Below are 23,321 nucleotides of genomic sequence, written 5' to 3'. Positions count from 1 at the left end.
CATACCTTGGAATACTGTTCTAACGTTTGGGGTGATACATCCAAAACCTCCCTGAGAACATCAACTGTATCCAAAAGAGGGCATTCCGTTTAAGAGATAAACCCCTCCCTCGCAGACTCCCTCCAATCGCTTTCTAATAGACGCGTGGTTTCTGTAAGGTGTTTTAATAGGTATTTTCAAGGGTAGGGCTCACCCAAACTAGCTACTACCACTCCTCCACTTTCTTCTTACACGAGGCGCTTTCCACAGCTCCTCGTGTAAGAACACGAGGAGCTGTGGGTTAACTTCCATACTTAGCTAAGTTCCAAATATTTTCGAACTTCTTTTCTTCTTCCTTCATTCCTTTCACCTTTGTTCTTTAGAACAGCCTTCCTCGTACAACCCCTAATTTTCAAAAAAATGACTGATTAACAGATTCTCTCTTTATCCTAATCGCCCCCCTCCCCACAGTACTGTTTTGTAATAGCTTTTGTTACAAAAGCTATAAAAATGGGACTATAAAGCTATAAAAGCATGGGACTGATATAAAACTATGGAGACGCAATAATTCCAAATCAAGATATATCTGATAAAGCAGAATTCCTAAAATTGTCTTGTTAAATGTTAATGTCAACGTTAATTCTGTGCTGAGAGTCATCTTAAGTAACAAAGTGTTAGTAATTCTTAGGAGTCCCTTTTAAATGGGTGAAGGTCAGTTTCATCACTCATAAATGTTTCGTTTTCTGCCGTTCATATGCGAACGCAGTTGTCCCTGTTTTGTTTAAAATACAGTTAATATCCAAACTCTACATGCATGTGCGAACATACATGATATACACGTATATAGTCGATATATACTCGCACTCATATATACACGAATAACACCACTTCAATAGACTTTTCCATTCTGTCGAAGAAGAATCAGATACTTCAGCAAAAGAATTCTAAACCCAATTACTACTAGCTTCAACAGCTAGGGTAAAAATCAGGTCATCACTCTAATGCGTTTATACTTCAATAGAGAACAGTGAGCTCGCTTTCATTAAATTCTATGGGAACAACAACGAAATAATATCAAGAGCTTTGTTAGGTTTCTTATTAACCGTTCATATCAGGATATCAGCCATGACAAGTCTTTTGCAACTGTGTTAAATATGTTATTGACTATAGTTCGTATATAACTTCATAATATTTATATTTTGCTCAGTTATTCAATAAATAATGCGCGCTACTCAATAAATGGGCTGCACAACTCTTCTATTCAACTGCCATTTGTAAAATGATCACCAGTGTTTCTTATTCAGGAACATTAATAAAGAAGCTATTTAAGGGGCATTTGTTTCCTGGCAAACATAACCATTAAATTTAACAAAACAAATACTTTTTGATATTAAAGTCATATAAAATTTTTTGCATTAGAAATACCAGATGGGAGAGTCACCCGAGTTTCTAATTAAATCATGCCAAAACTAAAATCTGTACAGTTGTAGACAAATCCCAGTAACGCACACTACTCCAGGAAATTCATGCTAACAACATCAAGGATAAAATTTTCCTAAGGCTAAATCTTTGTAAGAAATAAATGAGTATACTGAGATAACCTTAATGACTTCTTCAGAGGATATTTGTTATTTTATTGCATTGTCTCTTAATCATGCAAGTCATTTGACACAGACAGATAGCATCACAGTTCAATTAATGTTTCAACGAAAGCCGATTCGCCGATTTCAACGATTCAAACAGGATAAGTGCCATTTTTGTTATCACTTTGTTTTAACGGAGACTGTTCAGCAAAACTTTTTAACAAACTAATTATTAAAAGTACTTCGATATTCAGTAAATATAATGTTTAACAGAACCTTAATAAAAGAATTTCGAAAAATCTTCAGTAAAAAGGTAAATTTACTATTTTACAAACGTTCTGTTAAAAGATAATTTTAGACTTGAATTATTTCAGACTTTCGTTATTTCCAAATTTCGAGTAGAAATTAATCTTATAGACGTTCCATCAATATTCAGTTCTAACATTTAAACACTTATTACTTACTAAGCATCTCACTATTTCAACAATTTTGTCTCAACTTTTACAAACTAGGAACTATTTTGAAATAGTTTCAACGTCCAAAAAATTTGTAATTAAAAAAAAAATCGTAGTACAGTCAAGAAGAGAGAGCGAAAGGACCAACAGGGAACATATCAAAACTGGTATATGAGCCTTACGTTAAAGAAACTATCATTAAATCTCATACAGGGTTAAATAAACCGCAAGAAATGTTATTGAACTGAAAAATGCGCCAGTTCAAGGAATAACGATACTCCTACCTACAAAAGGCAGGAAAAGGAAGGTGGTCTAAAAGATTATCTCGAAATCCTGGAGATCCAATAGGACACCTTTTCAAGCTACTTCCGGCATCTAATAAACAGGATGGTTTCGGATTAATCAACCAGAGATGAAAATCATCTGCCATCTTTCATTGTATGATGTGCAATTAATGCATTTTATGCAGAGAAACGAGAGAGAGGAGAGAGAGAGCGATCAACACTATTTCCAGAAAATAAATATGGTTTTATTAAGAAATTTTGGTTTTATTGAAATCAAGAAAATGAATTTTTTGAAATCAGATGCTGTAGCAGAAAACGAAAGCGATTGCTGGTTTAATCATACATTTTCTGCCAGAAAATGTATGAAAAAAAAATTCTTTCGCATTCATAGGAAATTGCAGAAAAGACGTAACAGGATGGGTAGGTGACTAGGTCAACTCATTCCAATGTTTGGTCCTTCCGTATATAGTTTTATGACGTAAATCATCATTTTAAGGTGACGAAGTTTCTATGTTGCACTTAAAGAGTAATTTCCTTTTACCCAAACTAGACAGCCGGGTTTTAAGGAACCCCCACGTGCTGCCAAGCACTCCTCTTCTCCGCCTCCTCAATTAATTTCTAACCTTTTGCCGTGAATTACCAGCAGTACTTCGCAGGTTGCATAAGATTCCTGTGAAAATGCCATTCAGGTCATGGCTGTGTGTAACGTGAGATAAAATAAGTACATTCTAATTTTCTTAATAGCTGTCCAAGATGATGTCGACATTGAAATCGAGCCTGCTTTTATTGTTTGGCCTTGATCGAGACCTCGCACTTGGAGCACGTTCCTTAGCCTATGTTTAATTCTTCATTCTAAAAAAGACAAAAACGTGAACATTCATTTGTATGTAAAAGGAGAATATCTGTGGAGGACACCATCAAGGTATAGCGAGAAATCAATAAGGAAGAAGGATAAATTGATTCACCATATTCCTTGTTTTTCGCATGAAGTAAACTTTCATATCCTCGTTAAGTAAGCGCAGATATTATAACCCTCTGTCGATTTTCTCCTCCAACAAAGCAACATCAAATGATTTCCGTATTTTATGTGTCTTAGTCATGCAAGTGCAAATGAAAACTGAATTATATTTGTTGCACAGAGAGAGAGAGAGAGAGAAAGAGAAAATCGATTCTTGTTGCTGAAAAGTACTTAGGGGTTTTATTCCATGATTCTAACATGATTCTATTTGTTTATAGGTGACAGCCTGAAAACTACGCAATAATGAGTTAAGAATATGCGTTATAAATATTCTATATTTTAATGTTTCATTATGAAATACGGCGTCTAATGAAGTGATGTGTCTGTTAATCATCATCATCATCATTAGATCTGGGAATAAATTTTACAAGGAGAAAATAGGTACTCGGCTCGTACATGTTTTTAGAGAATGACAAGAAAATTAAAAATATCAGCACATTTCCGATGAATAAAGCGAATGTTCACAATCACAATTCTAACTGGTTACTTTGGATAACGTCTTGCTTTTACAAAAAATTTCGGGCGCTAAAAAATACTATTTCTAACATGATATACCATTTACGAATAGACACAAATGGTGAAATCTCCCAGCAATGAACATCTAGTAGGTGTGGACAATTTTTAGAGTTCGAACATAAAGGAAGAGGGAGAGAGGGACAACCAGTCGTTACCTAAGAAAGAAATATCAATACTAAGGTATACTGACAGAAAGCCTGTCAATATACCTTAATGCGGGCAAACGTGAGCGCATTTTTCTACAAGGAAGTGAAAAATTATTATTTTTTAAAGAAAGTATTTCGTTAACAAAGCGTGCAAAATGATGTCCTCAATAAGGTTCCGTGAAATTAAGATTTAAAGACGCCTAAAAATTAATAGTCACTTTTAGGATACCATGAAAAACTAATATCTACTTCAGCTATGAATTGTTTATGTCGTTGCTCATACTTAACATCACTTTCGGTAAAAGACATTGGTAAGATGAAAAGATGAGATTAAAAAAAATTAAACTAGTTAACAATGAGAAATAAGAATATCACAGCATATGAATAAAGACGGATAGGCTAACTCTCATCGAGAGAATACACGCCAACCGTTACGCAGATTGCATGAATTACTCTTTCTGAGAGCTGGTTTTACGAGAGGGGGGGGGAGCTGGAAAGTTCTGATAAACACCTAGAATAAAAATGATATTAAAGCAGCTGATATAGCCACAATAAAGAAACCCTTTAACTCCCATGTTTCATCAAATTGTAATAATTTGTTATTTTTCTTTCTCTTTTAGGCATGGCAGAGGTTTTGAAGAAATTCAAAAACACACAGGTGCAGGCCGTCATTAAGCTTTTCGTGCTGAAAGAAAAGTACGTAACTGAGATTCACCTTTTATGGTAACTGTTGGGACTATGCTCCAGCATACCCAACAGTTACCAGATGGGTGGGCAAGTTTAAAACTGGGCATCCTGAAAACCTGGGTCCGGAAAACCTTCCACGGCGATCACACCTGAAAATATCGATGCAGTGCATGCCGTGATCCGTGATGATGGACGAATATCAGCCAGAAGCATTCCAAAGACTCTGGGGATATCCAGGGAACTAGTTGGGGTCATTATCCATCAACATATGGACACGTAGAAGCTCTCATCAAAGTGGGTCTCGAGATGTTTGAATGCCGACCAAAAGAGAGAACGTTTGCTGTCATCTCAAGGGAGTTTGGGTTCATTTTGAGAAATCAAGTGCAAAATTTTGACTCGCATTGTGACTGTTGGTGAAACATGGATTCATCAATATGACTCAGAGACCAAACAACAGTCAATGGAGTAGAGGCACAATGGTTCTCTACGGCCATAGACGTTCCGAACCCAAAAATCAGCAGCGATGGTTTTTGCCATTGTCTTTTGGGTTGTAATCAGAGCAGAGCAGTTTATTCAACAGCTCTGAAGGAATTGAAGAAGATGCTGAAGGAAAAACGCTGCGGGAAACTGAGCAAAGGCGTATTGCTTTTGCAGGACAACGCACCTGCTCACACCACTGTTCATGAAATCCAACAGACAATACACAATTTGGGCTTTCAATATCTTCCTCACCTATTCTATTCATCAAACCTGGCCCCATACGACTATTTCCTATTCCCAAATTTAAAGAAACACTTGAAAGGAACAAAATTTACCACAGAAGATGAAGTCATATCTGCAGCTGAGGATTGGTTTGTGCAACAAGGGAAATACTTTTTTCTCAGAGGATCGCAAATGATGCAGCAGTGTTGTAACAAGTGTATAACACTTCGTGGTGAATATGTAGAGTAATGTGGAAATTACATGGTTCTACCTCAATTCCTTCATGGTGATTATCACTTTTCAGAATACTTTCGTATAACACAATTTCATGGAAAAATCATCTGCAAGGCCCATTTCATATTAGCGGTTCATTCTACTCAAAAGAAAGCAATTAAATTTTATGCTTTTCACAGTTGTCCTAATCTTTTTATGTGCATTGATAATTTTAAAATATTTCAAGTAACAGCAAAGTTACTTATAGTTTAAACTACAATAACGGCATCTTCTTCGTAGAGCTAAAAAAACAAAACCGGAAACATCGTTAATATACATATTAGGGAGAACTTATTACCCAGATGCTTGAATTAATGCCCTTTAATAGCTTGGGAGTTGTGAAACTGAATGAATTTTTTCTGCTTTCTGGAGGTCAAGCTCTCCTCTGATTGCACTGAATTGCATTTTCCCACTTTTACGTTCCTCAGCTGGTCTGTGAATTGCTTCGCTCATCCTTGAGACTAAAAATACTGCGCATCGAGAAACATGATACGAAATGTGAAGTAAATTAATAGCTGTGCTTCATCAACTACTTCCATCGCTCTGTATAATGAAGGAAACTATCTTGGAACGTCTTATCACTTTATTTTTATGTTCTTGTACCCTAAAGCAGTGAATTGCAGAACGTGAGATGTGTGTCAATCATTAACAGCAACAATTCCAGGTGGATCATGATGGAGTAAAAGAAAAATCTCATGTTTTTATTTATGATAAAATTATTTCCTTGTCCAAATTTAAAACAAAATTATTTCCTTATCCAAATTTAAAACAAAATATCCTCTGTATATAAATATAAAGCCAATGATAACCGAATTGAATAAAAATATAATTCACAGCCACTGGAGACTAAATAGTACTAACAGTTACTTGTGGGTACTATTTTTGATTTTTCTAAATCGAATATTCATATTTCAAAATACAAATCCAGGAAATTATATGAAGCTTTAATGTAAATAGATGGAAAACTTAAAGTAGTCGCAGAAAATATTTTCTTTCCTACATGTTTCTTACTATCGTGATAAAAAAAGAAAATTCACGGATAGGGCGGTATTTCTGAACATCCAAGTGGAGTATAAGATGTTTGTGCTAAAAACATTATTCCATTCCCAGGCGGCAGATGAGTAGAAATACGATCCCTCACGTAAAATTCGAATGGCTTTCACCCATCAAGTGAAAGTAGCAATCCTCTTCATGCTTCAAATAAACCACAAGCGAATTGTGCATGCAAGGTTACCATTGAGCACTAAATCAAATTACGTCCACATCTATGTCCATTGTTCTAGTTTTGTGAACATGTTCCAGATTACTCAAGCTGCTCGCTACGTTTATTAAGCTGCTACACCGATTATATCAAATGTCACTAAGTATTAATATGACTGTCGGTCACATCTCTGCTACCACCTACATGCAGATTACTAAAGCTGCTCGCTACGTTTATTAAGCTGCTATACCTATTATATCAAATATCAGACTGGCGGTCTGATATTTGACATGCCAGCAGTCTCCTGGAATGAGAGATAGGAGAATTAGGTGATCCCCTCAACAAGTTTACTTTCTTGAATATGATTCAACAACAACGATTTTAGAAGTATAAGCTTGTATCCCCAGATAACAGTTACACAACCATTTTAAGATGTTTATATATAATTTCCAGTGTTTGGGGGAGGGGATAGAAAATGTTAGCTTTAGTTTGGTTAGCTTTAAGGCTTTATAAATTTAGTCTTCAAAGACTTACAAAACATTACAAATTTGTGTTTATAATATTTTATTTTTTTCACCGTTTTTTTTTTAAATTCTCAATCTACCTATTAAATTTTTTAACAAGTAAAAAGTTATCGACGAAGTTTGGAATATTTTATATATTATCTGAAGTGAAAATAACGTATAATAGACAGAGATGTAATTTACTGCACCTTAATAAAATTTTGCTAAGAAGATGATGCATTTCATATGGATAATTCACACTATAAAATAACGAATTGGAAAAATAAAAGGCTTCTTACCATTTTTTTAAATATGTGTGAAATGGTTAACTGTTAGATTTTTTACATGCGTTCATAATGATTACTTCAGTACAGCAGCGCACTCAGAATTTAATCTTGGTGGAGGGGCCGAGTTGAGTAGACGATTTGAGAATACACACATTACACATCGCATACGACCTATGACTGAGCATCTGCAATGATCGCTAATTCATAAGTAATAAATAAATAAAAACAAAAAAAAATAATTTTAATTAGGAAAAGATTTTTGGAAACTTTTCTAGGGTTTTTTTTTTCCTTTCTCTTTTAGTGGGGCCAAGGCCCCTCTCCCCCCCCCCCCCCCCTCTGGGTGCGCCACTGCTTTAATAACGTATTTCATGGATACTAACTGCCTTGGTATTCCTTATTTGATTAGAAATCTGTTCCGCCAGGAAGCATTTTTAGTCTGCATTAAATGTGTGCTGTTTTTTGCACATTAAGTTGCCTTTATTTAATATCCGTGAATACACTGACTTAGTCAGGATGTAATCCTATGAGCGCGATTCCGTTTTCACACTTCATGACCTTGATTTATATCCTTCTTACAAGGTCAAAATCACACCAACACATTATAAGTTGCTTTTCCATGTATGGATCTCCTTGTTCTTTCACGTTTTTTAGGTGCCAGATAGCATAATAATGTAGTGTTGCAAAATAATCTTCCACACTTCGAATATTTTTAAACACGCCATCTTGTCCATCTTAAAAGAAGTACTGTAATCACCTTGAAAAAAATAATTTTAAACAAAGTATTTCTGCTGTTACATGTCGCAGAACAAAATGGCTTTGAGCTATACAATTAGCCATAATTCTAAACTATTCATGGGGAATACCCGCTGAGTGAAACATTACCTAGCGGATAGACCCAACAGTTAACAGAGTAGTAGTAGTACAGTAGTGATTCAACTGAGGATGTTTAATGAAAGCTTTTATGCAAATATGCAAATCTATGAATTCTAAATTATACCAGCCGAAACTGGAGTATGATTATTTCAAAAGATATCATTTATTTTAACTACAAAAAAGTAACTGAAAAGGGAAAAAAAAACAGGAGCATGAATCGAGTATTGCTTTTCCTAATAGAGACTTTTTATTTCAAGGTGGTCGCTGTTTTCTTATTGGAAGTCTGAAGTGGCATTAAAAAAATGGACCTCCATTTAGTGTCTGATGTTGCTATGATGTCTAATCCATTTCCAGTCTAGCTAGTGTAGTATAGGTTTTAATCTTTTGTAGATTAAATCTCAAAGCATTCCCGAGCTGACAAACATCATGCATAGACTGAATACGACTATATGCTGCCTATTATTTTAAAAAATCTCAACATGCCATAGATTTATTAACTTTAGCTACCATTACATATGCCGCTCTTCAGATACACGTTTACGCTTATAAATGATAACGAGTATTATCAAAGAAAGAGCCATATGGCTTCATTAACAATTTGACAAAGAAAGTGAACATGATGCCTTTTTCCCATTAACCTGTAGCAGGTATTTTGTTCCATCTGCCACAATTGGTAGCCAGTTTCTATACTGAAGTTATCAACCAACCTTCTAATTCTCTCAAAGATGCATTATAGAGTTCTAGTCGAAAGTCTTTGCTGACCAATCTAACTTTTAACTCCCATGATACGATCCTCGTGGTATGGAATGTTCCTCACGAAGTATTAATGTTTGTGGAAAAATTTTAGTAATCTAACCATAAGTGACTATAATGAATGATCTCCTGTTGTTTTTCAATACCTGTGATATCGCCTAGGTAATAGTCAGTCAACTCCACATTTCATTTTCAGTACGGTACACCACACAAGAAAAGTCGTTTAGCGTGCGCCAATGCTTTCATACCTTGCTATGACATAATATGTCACTGGTACATACACGACATTCGAAAGAAATGAGGCAGTGTAAATTTTCGGAATATAATGTGTTGGAAATCTCCATATTTTTGTCATAGCCTCAGGACATTTCGACGCCATTTGCCATAAGTTAAAAAGTTGTTAATTTCTGTCCCGAAATGGTAGGCTGGGTTTTTGTTATTCTGTTGAAATCTTTCAAGATTTGTTCTTCGAAATAGTGAGCTGGCTGATAGGCGTATCAATAGCACTTTTGCAGTTGAATTCGCTCAAAGCATGCTGTACTTAAATTTAGGGTGGCATAAATTAATTTTGAACTTTTATTTACATATTAATGAGGAGTCTCTAAATTTGGGTGCCATGTAACTTAAAATCTGTTAATTTAGAAGTTATCTCAGTGATTCCGGATATGCTGTACTTAATTTAGAACCAATGGCATGAGAGAAAAATAGAGAGGAATCAAAACAGTGATGCCTATCAAACAGGCTAACTTTTTTAGGACTAATAACAGGAAACGTGCAAACTGTACCCTTATCGATAATCTAGACAACATGCCCCTAAATGAAGAAAACCTGGTTACGATGTGCATTAAAAAAGAAATCTCGTCTGCCATCTACTTTAATGACATGCGGTTATCTTTCAAAACTACCTCACTAGACTCAATCGGACTGATCTGTTAGCGGCTTAGATAAAGCCATTTAAAAGAAAAGCTTATATTCTCTTTCGAATAAACCAATCGCAACCCTTCTTGGTATTTTAAAAGTTTTAAATTGTTTTTAGTTTATTTTTTCCCATCTCTTTGTTTTTCCTGTGTACATACTTATTTCCTACTCATCACCGTTATGTTTTTATCTCATGAAAGTGCGTGCAATTACTACTTGTTATTCTTGACCTTTACAACTTACCAAGATGAAAAGGTCAACCAGCTCATCCTTCGAGGCTTTAATCGAACACTACTTAAGTACAATGTGCGTAATATGCAACGCTGATGACGCGATCTAAGGTTTGCCACAACTACCAACAGTTTTTGTACTTCATCTGAAAGGATAGAATTCCTGATATGTTGTAACGAGACTAAAAACTCGCATTGCACCGAACAAGGTCTTCATGACAGGCCTTGACATCCATACATCGAATGCCATGCACTAATCTTTACTGATGACGGATAGCAAATTTGAATATTACTGTAACCTTAAAGTTTTGTTTTAAACGCACTTAAGAAAACTAAACAAAATCACGTTTCTGACAGAGCGGTAATCCATTAGTCAAGCGATCAAAATTCCACCGATACTGATGACAGAGTCATCACTATATTTAGTAATTGACGACATTTTCTATGTACTTAACAACCGGAGTTTTTTAAAAAAATCATATTTAAGCTTTACTACAAAACCAGTCTGCGAAGAATACCCTGAAATATCGCTTTTTTTTCTTAAACCATGATTGGTAGAAGGACCTATCGTTTCTTTTCTTAGAAAATCTATCCGCTATTTCTTCATATATTGACTTGTCATTCTTCAAATGTATTTCGCTTAAATATATAACTAGGGAATATGTTGTCGAATTATTCATAACGGTTCATTCCACGGTCTTTGTTAATCATTTGATTTCAAAAAAGTTACTCTGAGTCCTACAAAGGTTGGCCTTTTGTATAGAGAGTTGCTAGTCCTCGATGACAACAGTGCGTACTAAGAAATAACAAGTCTTATTATTATTAGCTGAAGAGAATTATTTACTTATGAGAGTAAACATTTCCTTTGTAATAACCGCTTTGACAGATTAGTAGCGAGATTAAGTCAAGAACCCTAATTTATCACAATCATTACTCAGCATTTTTATACCTGTGAAAACTAAAGCTCCTTCTGGTCAACATTTATTTATTGTTAAGTTCAACCCTACCGAATTAACTTATCATCTTCTGCTTTCATTCATTTACATTATTTGATCAAAAATAACTGGACATCCCATAGTAGTAGTAGTAGTGAATATGGCTATTATACATTAAAATTATCATGGCTCGATATAAAAGGAAGCAAACAGTCTTGTAATCTTCATAGACAAACATTAACGTGAATTTCTATGGCCTCACATCAGCGAGGGCACAGCTAAATGTCGGATGGAGTAGTGTAAAGCTCGGCGCCAGTGGAATCTTGAGCGATGGAAATGAGTTCTCTGGAGTGCTGTACATGACCGAGCTTGGTGAAGGCTAAGAAAACGATACATGACAGAATCTGTTGTTCGAACTGTGAAATTTGGTGGAAACATCACGATCTGGAGATATTTTTCATGGTTTGGGCTAGGTTCCCCTAGTTCCAGTGATGGGAATCTTAATGTTTCTGCTTATAATAACACTCTAGAGACCATCATTTCTCAAACTGTGGTACATGTACCACTAATGGTACATTACGTTATTTTTGGTGGTACAATTTTTACACAAAATATTTAAAGAAATGTTCAGAAAAATGTATTTATTACTCATTTACTATATTTCGTTATAATGTAAAAGTTTCATTTACGAATATAAATAAATAATAGAAATTTAAAATGTTTTATTCTTTGATTATAAACACTCCATTTGGGATGTATTGATTTTTAATCGGGAAATGCTTTATGGTGGTACATATATTTTTTGATTCTTATTTATGTAGTACAAAATTTAAAAAGTTTGAGAACCCCCTGCTCTAGTCAATAGACAATTCAATGCTTCCAACTTTATGGCAACAGTTCGGTGAAGGCCCTTTCCTATATGAACATAACCATGTCACCATCCACAAAGCGGTCTGTGCAGGAATGGTTTGATGAGATGGCTGTAGAAGAATTTGAATGGCCTGCACAGAGCCTTGATCTCAACCCTATCGAACACCTGAAGAATGAATTGGAACGCCGATTTCAAGTCAGGTGGAATCGCTGGCCGACTTCACCAACGCTCTCCTAGAAGAATGGAAGGGAATTACTGCTTTCTGGATAATGCTTTATCCAAAATGATTATTGCTGAAGGAGGAGAAAATGGACGAAAATGAAACAGTTTGAACCACACTGCAAAATATTTTGATTCTTAAACACAAATCAAATTAATGAAGGATCAAACTGACGAAGAATGAATAACATTAGACATAAATACGCTGCGTAAAATTCAGAAATAAGATGTATAAAATGCACCAGAAATATCCTCTTAATACTATTAGCATAGCTTCAAACATTATAGGAATTATTCCTGCAATGATTTTTAAAATGTAAGAATAATACCAAAAAAAAGAAAATTCGTAAGTAATATATTTGGTAAAAATATCTGAGACTTATCAATGATAACAGCAATCATATAGATATAACGCTAATATTCCAAAAATTAATTGTAACGCTTAAAGAAATAGAGTTCCATATACTATCCTCTCTCCCCCCCTTACTTGCGAGAATGAAATAAAAAATATTATAAAAAGGGGCCTAAAAATTCTTCTCCTCCTTGACACGTCAGTATAGATGTTAAGCGTTGTGCGAGAGTGTTAGTTATATTTATTAGATCCTTTAGTCTCTACTTTTAAATTATCGCTGAATGACTGGCAACCAAATTTAAGGACCGCTGTGATAATGCCAGTTCATAAAAAGGGATGCAAAAATTAACTTGTACATTACAGACCGATTTATCTTCTAGTTTTCTCTTAGTAAAAATTTAGACAGAAACTTAATACTCAGTACCGTATGAACTAATCTTTAGATCAACATAAGTTAAGTTCAGAGATTTTTCCAGACCTACAGAAATCATCTGATACAGTACCCCCCCCCCATGATATATATTTTTTTAAATGGAGGCTATGGCAATTAGAAGTAATTCTCAAGACGTTGAGATCACAAATAGTAAAAATAAACAAATGCTATAGCAATCTCCATCAACTAAATTTACGGTGTCCCGAGAGATTCTGTGTTTCTGCGCTTCAACTTATAAATTATTCATAATTTACATCAATGACTTTTGCATATGACACCGCATTGATTCACAATGCAGATTATATAAATCAAATAAAAAATATGGCAAATACAGATCTGAAAATAGTGACAAATTGGTTTTATGCTAATAAAAATAACTCTCAATGCTGAAAAAAAAAATATATATATATACTTTTTAAACCGAGAAATACACCCAACAGTAAAACCAGTTCTTTCATTCCTATATTCCCAGATAACTGAAACCAACTTAAACTGTAACTACAAGGGGATTGAAAACATGAATACTATAACTTATTTAGGATAAAAAATTGACAGCAACCTTAGTTAGAAACCATATATTAATGAAGTATGCAACATAGTAAGATTTATGCCATCTAGAGTTTTATTTTAAAAAAATATTCTTAACCGTGACAACGTTAAGGATATTATAATTTCGCCAGAATACAGATTGTTTATACAGCACAGTATTCTAAGCTAGGGGGGAAGAACCTATCACACCCCACTGATTCCCCTCATTGGAGAGGCGAGCGCCAAAAGCGCTCTCACAAGTCTTTCACAATAGCACATGGGTTGCTGCAACGCCATAAATAATCACGGAAGAGCTGCAATCCACAAGCATTTGTTAACAATAAATACCAAACGTTGATTGGCATCGCTAATACACAGAACCCAGGATGTAACATGTTGCAACAAAAATCAGTCCTGACGCACGAAACAAGCTATATTCTAGTCTAACGGACATGTTTCACTACGGACTGCAACCAATTTGGTTGGAGTAGAATTATAGATGAAATAAATAAAGCTATGAAACCATTATATTACGTCTGCGGTTTATCTGCGTTGCGGATTTTAAAAAACTTTCCTGGAAGAAATATATTCTGACATCTCTACATGAGATGGCTCACTTTCAGTTCTTTATAAAGGTTCACCTCATCCGGGATTCGAACCTAAATCTTTCCAAATAAACAGTAAATAGAGCTTCATCCCCCGACTGTGCTACGAGGCATAATACCTGAAAAACATTTTTTTTTTTTTTTTTTTTTACGTGTGTTATCGACAATGCAGTTCATAGTTCGCAATATAATGATGTGGAGTTGCTTCTCGTGATATGGATTAGGTCCAGTAGTTGTATAAGTGCACGGAATTATGATTATTGTGCCATATAGTGATGTTCTGGCAAACTATGTATTTTATGGGATAAGCTGTTATACCTCGCAACTGTAACGTGCCGTGTCATAAAGCAATTATTATAAACACGTGGTCTGAAGAGAATGATGCAGGAACACTGCTTTAACTAGCACAAATCTGCGTCATGAATTCAACAGAACACCTATGAGATGAACAGGAACTTAAAATTAAGATACCGGGCGATGTGGTGCAGATCCAGTATTATAGATGTTCTAATTTAAAGGCTGCTCTATGCGTGAGCGGATGATGTAAGAACAGTGGAGGTGATATTAATCTCTGTTGTTATGAGAAAATATCAGGGCCTTTAAAATGAGTTTTAGTGTTAACTATGTATTATGAAGAAATCCAAAACTTTATATAGTTGACGTGAAGTGGATCTAATATCCAAGTCATTAACCTGATTTGAATAAGCAGAAAACAAAACAAAACAACGATTACGGTAGCCTATAGTACCGTCAACAGAAACCAAATGATAGGAAATTTAAAAAAAAAAAAAACTTAATATGGCGAAGAATAGCATGATATACTCCATACAGGCCATCTCGTAACTTGTGATGGAACTAAGGTAATGTCTAGGAACGACAGGTTTGTAGGGCAACAAAAATCGTCAAAATAGTATCACAACCATAAAAACAAAGTTTGTTTGTATGTACATATTTTCTTGAATTTAGGGGCGGCAAAATAGCTTAGCTACGGGCGACATATACCCTAATAACGGTTCTGCTTCGAATTCAATATTACCAAACTAAAAATGCTCTCACATGCTTGTAATTAGGTATGACGATAAATGTAGTTTCTGTTGCAAAACTGACGGTCGCTTGGCATCACGCTGAGAAATTCCACAAAAATGTGGAAGTGGACTTAAGAAAAGTACTAAATAAGGGCGGAGGGGAATCTAACATTCCAAGTGACCACTCGAAACTCTTCAGAGGCCCAATGAAACCTTCTTAGGTGACGGTAAGAAAATTAGTATGCTAATAACCAAATAAATGGTGTTCTTTACTTAATAACCAAACTTGTCGGTTTGTCCAATTTGAATTCAAGATTGGGATAAATGATAAAATAAATAAACAATCTATTTATTTTCAGTCTTAAAAAAAAAGTCATTATGTAGCCTGAATAGTAGCAATTTTTCTAACATCGTCTTTTGCACGACGGCACTGTTTAACTATCTTAAAAAAGTATTGTAACAAACTATAGAATTATAATAATGGCTTATTAATTCTTTTTATGTGTCAAAATGCCAAACTACTTACCTTTTCTTACCAGACCAAATAACGAACGAGACAAATCACTGCCTGGGATGAAAACAAAAGGTAGTAAGAATATGTCTTAACTGAAAAACATATGGAAGTAAAAAGAAATAGAAAAAAATAAATAAAAAAGTGATAAAAAATAAATATCACAGCATCGATGATGAGACTGAAGAGATTTTTATTAATTTATGATACTAATAAGATTACAATGTTATTAGTGTAGTAAAAAAGACGTTTCGCTAGAGCCGTTTCTGTCATTTACCAACGCTCAAGTTATATGCACTTGCAAAAGCACCTTTTAATTCGGAGGATGACGCTCTAAAAGGATCTAAGAAAAATCTATGCAAGATTGTAAAATTATAGCACATGCATAGGATATGGTTCTTAATTTGGACCATACTTGACCTTCAGAGCAGAATTATCAGATTCTGCTCTGGAGATCAAGTATGGTCTCCAGAACAAGGAGACCAGCGGTTTATAGGTCAGGAATGCGAGATGTCATTTACTGGATCAACATCAGGCCAACAATGTGTAGAGAAAGAAGAAAGAAGAGAGAAAAAAGAAGAAGAAAAAATCAGAATGATAACATATATTAGATTAAAAAAAATAATTACCGCAGATCACGTTCAAACAAGTAGCATATTTAACTACTTGGATATATACCGTCTCATAAACCTAATATAAATAATAAAGTTCAACAATTTTAAAACATATTCGTATGAGGTATCATATGAAATACTTCAAGGAGAAAATAAGCAGAGTCAAATGAGATTGTACAAGTTGATAAATGCCCGCATTTTGTCAGAAAGATCTGGTTTCAAATCATGTTAAAACATGTGAAGAACATGTTCTGGCATTTTCAACCGAGGTAGCGTTAACTAGTCTCAAAAGTGAACAGGCTAGTGTCTTTTCACAGAAAATTTTTCATCTCGTACACTGTTATTACTTGCAATTACGGCAAAAGCAACTAAGGCTATGCAGTCAGTATACTGTGGCTGTAATTGCGTATATTCTCTGAGCAGTCTGTGTGGTCTGAGGGATAAAAAAATCTCCATGTCCGGGAGGGAAAACCCTGCTAGCTCACTTTCTGAAAAGCTGTCATATAAAGGTTTCGCACGCCTTGCGCTAAAGACACGCGCTCTATACTTGTCGAAAAAGCCCACTTGTTCCGAGAACATACGCAACGCAACACAACATATGGGAGCTTGATGACTAATTGTCTCAACACTAGCTTCGCCAACTAAATTCTTAATTACGCTACTGTTGAGTTTCATTTATAAAAATAAATAAAAAATAAAATAAAATACCAAGTACTGGAGTTTGGACCTTAATCACAGAAAGAAATAACAGAAATATTACATCAGCAGTAATGAGATTTTTATGATCATCTTTGAAAAGGATTATAACTATTCAAGCAGATGAAATAAGGCACAAAAAATATTAAAATTGAATAAAAAGCCGAACAAACACATGGATGGAGTATGCTGGAAAAAGTATCGGACAAAGGATTCAGGATAAATGCTACCCATTAGGAGAGAGAGAGAGAGAGAGAGAGAGAGAGAGAGATGTGCGAATCGGCATCCCGAATTCATGAGATGAATGGTATATTAAATGTAATTCTTCTTCTTCTCAGGACCGTCTTAACAAGTTTGAGCTAAAAAACGGGCTAAAAAAATTGGATTGAGCAATAATTAAATAATATATATAATTAATTAAATAACTTTCATTGTAAAAAAAAAATTGTTTTAAAATATATCGACATTGCACATTTTATTTAATTCAACAATATTTATAATATTGTTGAATTAAAATTCAACATACACGGTTCTTAAGTGCTCTTGGATCAACGGCGCACCTGGCTATAACCCATTTAGCTCAATCCATAAGGAGGTCCTGCTTCTTCTTCTTCTTCTTTGGTATTTTCCGTGCCTTTAAGACCTATAATCTCGCAAGTATCTCTGGTAGAAATCAAGAATGTCAATTGGAATATTTGTGTGTGTGTGGGGGGGGGGAGTCTTCTTGCCGGTTTGCCTGTTTTTTTTATTTTTATTTTTTATTCTTTTTTAATAAGCCCAGTTTCAGGAAAAAACAAACTGTTCCACCCCAATAAGATATGAGAGCTAACTTACCCTCAACTGCCTTTATAAATGTTTTTTGAATCCTAGATGAGATTTGAATCCTGGCCCTTCCGATCAAAGGCATCATTAGGGTATGCTACAACAATCATTTGGACTCCAGGAACCATCAATTAATATTTACTTGCTCAACAATTTGTTAATTAGCAAAATTCAACAGTTTCGTAAATGATTTGAAACGGGTGTATTATTTATTTCAATCTGCATTAATAAACTACAATACTTTAATTTAAAAGCTTTCATAAATAATCCATTAGGCATGCTAATTTTGCCTGAAATTACTTAAAATACTTATTTTATTGGAAAGTTTAAAATTAAAATTTATTATTATTTATTTTTTTGAAACAAATTAAATGACTAGAAGCCGAAAGATAAAAATAGAAACACTATTTTATTTTTAAATAAACCGCACAACTAGTATCGTCTTCTTAGAAGACTTCACCGGGTGCATAACATGAGAGAAATACCAACAAACATTTCGAGAGAAAATCTTACATTAAAACGCTAACGTATTAACATTTGAAGGCGTTCTGTGGCTCTTCATTGTTGGACTGTACACGTTCAAATTTATTTATTTATTCTTATGGCAAAAGGAATACATAACAACTACAGGTCAATATCCAGTCTGGAAAGCCAACCCAAGGCCTCATCCGTCACCTTGTGGATGTCCTGTAGGCCACCATGAAATGGGCGCCTTGGGCAGTCGTTCACAATATGAGTAATCGACTGAGCCACGGGAGAACAATCACAATAAGGGTGGTCTAACAGGCGCCATTTATGTAGTAGGTAGCCACATCTGTCCTGGTTAGTTCTGATCCTGTTGATTGATGACCAAATCTTCCTAGGAAAGATTAAAACCAGGCTGCAGAGCACAGGGATCTTCTACCAGGAAGCTGTTTGTTGGGAAATTGTTGGACCAGTATTCTCTCCACATGTCAGGTGTTGATGGCAGGGCAGCTGAAGAGAGTTCATCCATGGACCAGAGAGGCTTTCTAGATTTTAGGCGAAGACTAGGTGTATTTATGAGAGTCTGGTGGGTTGTCCATTGCTTTATTAAATTCTTTAATCGAGGCTTGTCTTCTCCGTATGTTTGGTGGAGCAATGTTAGATTAGGACAGGCAGCCACTAATTGTGCGCGTGGTATAGCTTAGCTGGGTGTCTATAATGTTAGCGTTTGCACTTCTTTCCCAGACAGGGGCACAATATTCTGCTGTAGAGAATGCGAGGGCTAGTGCAGATGACTTTAGGACTTCTGTACCACAACTCCCAGGTTGTTCCAGCAAGCCTTGAAATGATATTGTTTCTCGTTTTAATTTTGTTGGACAGGTTGGTGATGTGCCTTTTATAGGTTAGGCTTCTGTCCAGGCTCACTCCAAGGTATTTCGAGTGAGGCTCGTGTTCTACCATTTTTCCACAGAAAGAAAGGTTGAGGTGTCGCTTCGTCTCTGCATTGTTCAGGTGAAATACCGTGGATACAGCTTTTGTTGGATTTGGCTTCAAGTACTACTGCTTGAAGTACTCTTCCAGGATGTTCAGGTCTGTGTTCAAGGATGATTCCAGGTTGGCAAAGTAGGTAGATTGATGTAGGATCGCTAGGTCATCAGCGTACATATATTTGCTTGAGCTGGTATGTGGTAAGTCGTACACGTAGATGTTAAAAAGTAAAGGGGATAACACAGAGCCCTAAGGGAAACCGTTGTGAAGGAATCTGGGCCTGCTATTTTTTCGGCCAATATGGACCCAGATCTTTCTGTTGGAGAGAATGGATTCAAAAAGCTGGAAAGGTTTTTTGCATCTTATATTTCCTAGCTTTAGGAGGAGGGGGCCCCTGATCCAGACTGTGTCATAAGCTGATGTTAGGTCAACGAAAGTGGCTCCATATTTAAGTTTCTTCTGGAAGCCTGCTTCAATCTGTGTTGTCAGGGCCAGGACCTGGTCACAGCAACTTCTGCCTGGCCTGAAGCCAGCTTGTTCAATCAGGAGTGCTCTTTCGATGAGTGGTGAAATTCTTTTAAGGAGAATTCTTTCAAAGAGCTTAGAGGTGGAGCAAAGCAAGGAGATAGGTCATCGATTTTTCACATCATTTGGATCTTTACCTGGTTTGGGAACGGCAATTATTTTGACTTCCCGCCACAGATTTGTAGTTTATCAGTCATTATAATTTCTGATAAAAGGGCGACCAGCCATGTTTGGCCTTGACCGAGATGTTTTAGAAACTAAGGGAGGATATCATCCACTCTTGCAGCCTTGCCATTCTTGGTGAGTTTTAAGGCTACCTGTACCTCTTCCCGAGATACTGGGTGTACAAGTTCAGGAAGCTCGGGTCCCGTCTTCAGGATTTGTCTGATGGAAGATTGCACAGTAATTTTCCTGATAGAGCTGGGACATATCTTGGAGGTTTTCAATAAACAATTAGCCATTTGATCAGGAGTTATCTCTGTTGTTTTGTGTGTTGTAGGTTCTGCTCCATCTAATTTTTTCAGAAGTGACTAGCTTTTCCGGCTGGATGTGGTGAAATTGAGTTCATGGATGGTTGAGATCCATCTTTCCTTTCTGTTTTTATCCAGGATTGCTATGAGCACCTTAGCAACAGTTGGGTCTTCAGTTTCCTCATATTTGGCTAAAAGTTCTTCAGTTTCTCTACTCCAGATGGGATGTATTGTTTTCTGTAGCCTCTAGGAATAGAGGCTTTGGCTGCAGTTTTGATTAGTTTAACAAATCTAGGATAGCAATTAGGACTGGGTGGAATTGCTCTAATAGTTTGCTCGATTTGTTTCTGAAATGCATTTCAGTTGGACCTGCGAAGGTTCCATCTAGTGTTGAAATGTGCTGGACTGATGACGATTTCTTTAAATTCTTTCCAATTCATCATAGCATCGAAGGATGTTTTCCGATTTGTTTCACATGACTGAGTACCACGTCCTCAATTCTGCCGACGCTAACAACGAAAATTCTATCACTCACCCAGTCATGTGGAACAAATCGGAAAACATCTTTCGATGCTATGATGAACTGGAAAAAAATTGTAGAATCTAAAGAAATCGTCCTCGGTCTAGCACATCTCAATACTGACCTCAGTTATAACTCTCGGGCTGTTATTGCGCTGCTATCCAACTTATGGCATTCAGATCTTGAACGCGAGCACACGCCCAACAATGAAGGGATACAGAGCGTCTTCAAAGGTTAATACGTTAGCGTTTTAATGTATAAATTTTCTCTTGCAATGTTTGTTGGTATTTCTCTCAAGTTTATACATCCCGTGAAATATTCTAAGAAGACGAAAGTAGTTGTGCGGTTTATTTAAAAATAAAATGGCGTTTCTGTTTTCATCGCTCGTCTTCTTGTGATTTAATCTGTTTCAAAACGATGTTTCTCAGCCGAGTCAATCAGTTATATATATATAACTGATTGACTTTTTTCTTTATATATCTTTTTTTGATTGACTGAAACCGAGAAATAGATAACAAGTTAATTTAATGGAGCAAACAACATGTTTCGTCAAAATGACTTCTTCAGGTGTGGTAACACTTAAAGCAAATTAAAAAACAAAAAAAAAACATAAAAACACTGTGCTATTGTAATAACAGATTTGTGAACTGAAGTGAAGTGAAGTTTGAATTATCGTTATAGCCCGTTCTGTAGTTCTATTGTTGTGCAAATACTAGCGTATGAGATCACGTGTACGCCAGTATCTAATGGCAGAACTATGCGAGTCAGGTAGACTATAACTAAGATTGCTGTTGATATGAGACGAGTCTAGGGCAATTTCTCTTGACTCAACTATGCGCCGTTCCACTTCATCGTGACAAATATAAACGTTCGATGTTGCATCCCAATCTACTCCGTGTTGGCGGCCTTCATCGTTTGTGTTCACTGAAAATAAGACGTGACTTGAGAGTGCGCTTGCTCTGACTCTATTATATGAAATGTCTCTCTGATGTTCCTCTAGCCGTAGGAGAATTGACTTCTCAGTCTGAGTCCTTTGTTCTGTTTCTAACAACAGAACAATTATTTTTCTAACAATCCAAGGGTTATATTTCTTTACCTTTCATTAGCTCGCTCTTCCAGAAACTAGGAAGAATTTTGAAGAAATTTAATATTAAAACGTGTTTTTCAACTCTTCCAAAACTAAGGTCAGTTCTATGTCACCCAAAACAGGTTCATAACCATCTTCAGTTCCCCGGTGTATATAAGGTAATATGTGATTGTGGGAAGCCATGCTATGGCCAGACTGAGAAGTCAATTATTATAAGAGCACAGTGTTTTTATAGTTTTTTTATGTTTTTTAATTTGCTTTAAGTGTTACCACACCTGAAGAAGTCATTTTTGACGAAACATGTTGTGTGCTCCATTAAATTAACTTGTTATCTATTTCTCGGTTTCAGTCAGTCAAAAAAAAAGATGAACATATCCAATCACCGAGTCAATGTAACTACTGATTATATATATATATAAACCTGGCATGTCGATAAATGTAATATTTTTCAGGAATTAGTTTATTTTTTTTTTCGAATCCGAGTAAACAAATAATAAAGAAATAAAATATTCTTAGAGAATTTTATTACTCTTCATACAATAAATTTCACATATTGTCAGTAGATGGCAGCAGTATAAATTACCAGTATGAAATGTTGCTGTAATACACGTCTTTAATGATTAATACTTTTTTATTTATTTTAATTTTTCAATATTTCCTTCTGCTACTTACAAGTACCGAACACGTAAAATACGTGTTCGGTACTTGTAATATAATACAGTTACGGTTCAACCATTATAAACGACTGTACAAATATCAGCAATGATGCAACTCTTAATAACACTGAGATTGATAATATAAAAAGCCACTTTATTTATTCTGCTGACCAACCACAATATGAACCATTTCACTCTCTTCAACGAAATGAAAGTGATTCAGACTACTATCTTGTTACTGAAATCTCCGCGTACCAAGTAATTATGTCATTACCGTTGTCTAGAGTGCTTCACTGCTGCTTTGGTTTCTATGCGAGCAAAATGGGTAGTATAATATTCACGGTCACAATTGTTTGCCAGATGTCTGAAAAAGCGTATTCCGCATTAATGCTATACTTGGGGGATAAAGTAATATCTCAAGTCACCCACCCACCCACCCCCGTCCTTCTTTCTATGTTTCCACGCATATCCATATCTGTGGACGATTTAGGTTTCCTGCCAATCTATCTCTCCAAGTATGTTCCATGATTCGCCTGGATAAATCAGTTCTGTTTCGTTCTTTCTTTTGTACTGCATACAACTCGAGTGTTGT

General features: G+C 35.6%; 1 long non-coding RNA gene across 1 annotated transcript in view; it reads right to left on the bottom strand.

The window, feature by feature from the left end:
- Positions 1 to 12,263: 12,263 nt before the first annotated feature.
- Positions 12,264 to 23,321, bottom strand: part of LOC150107211 (uncharacterized) — a 36,517-nt gene continuing 25,459 nt past the window's right edge. Inside the window, exons 2-3 of the long non-coding RNA XR_016548223.1 lie at positions 15,903 to 15,944; positions 12,264 to 12,447 (exon numbers count right to left, since the gene is read on the bottom strand). This is a non-coding gene — a long non-coding RNA (uncharacterized LOC150107211). The remainder of the gene's footprint in view (positions 12,448 to 15,902; positions 15,945 to 23,321) is intronic.

Source organism: Typopeltis vanoorti, chromosome 4 (genome assembly GCF_054136105.1).
Source record: "Typopeltis vanoorti isolate ZY-2024b chromosome 4, IOZ_Tvanoo_1.0, whole genome shotgun sequence".
Classification (NCBI taxonomy): Eukaryota; Metazoa; Arthropoda; class Arachnida; order Uropygi; family Thelyphonidae; genus Typopeltis; species Typopeltis vanoorti.
This window is presented reverse-complemented; position numbering and strand designations above follow the sequence as displayed.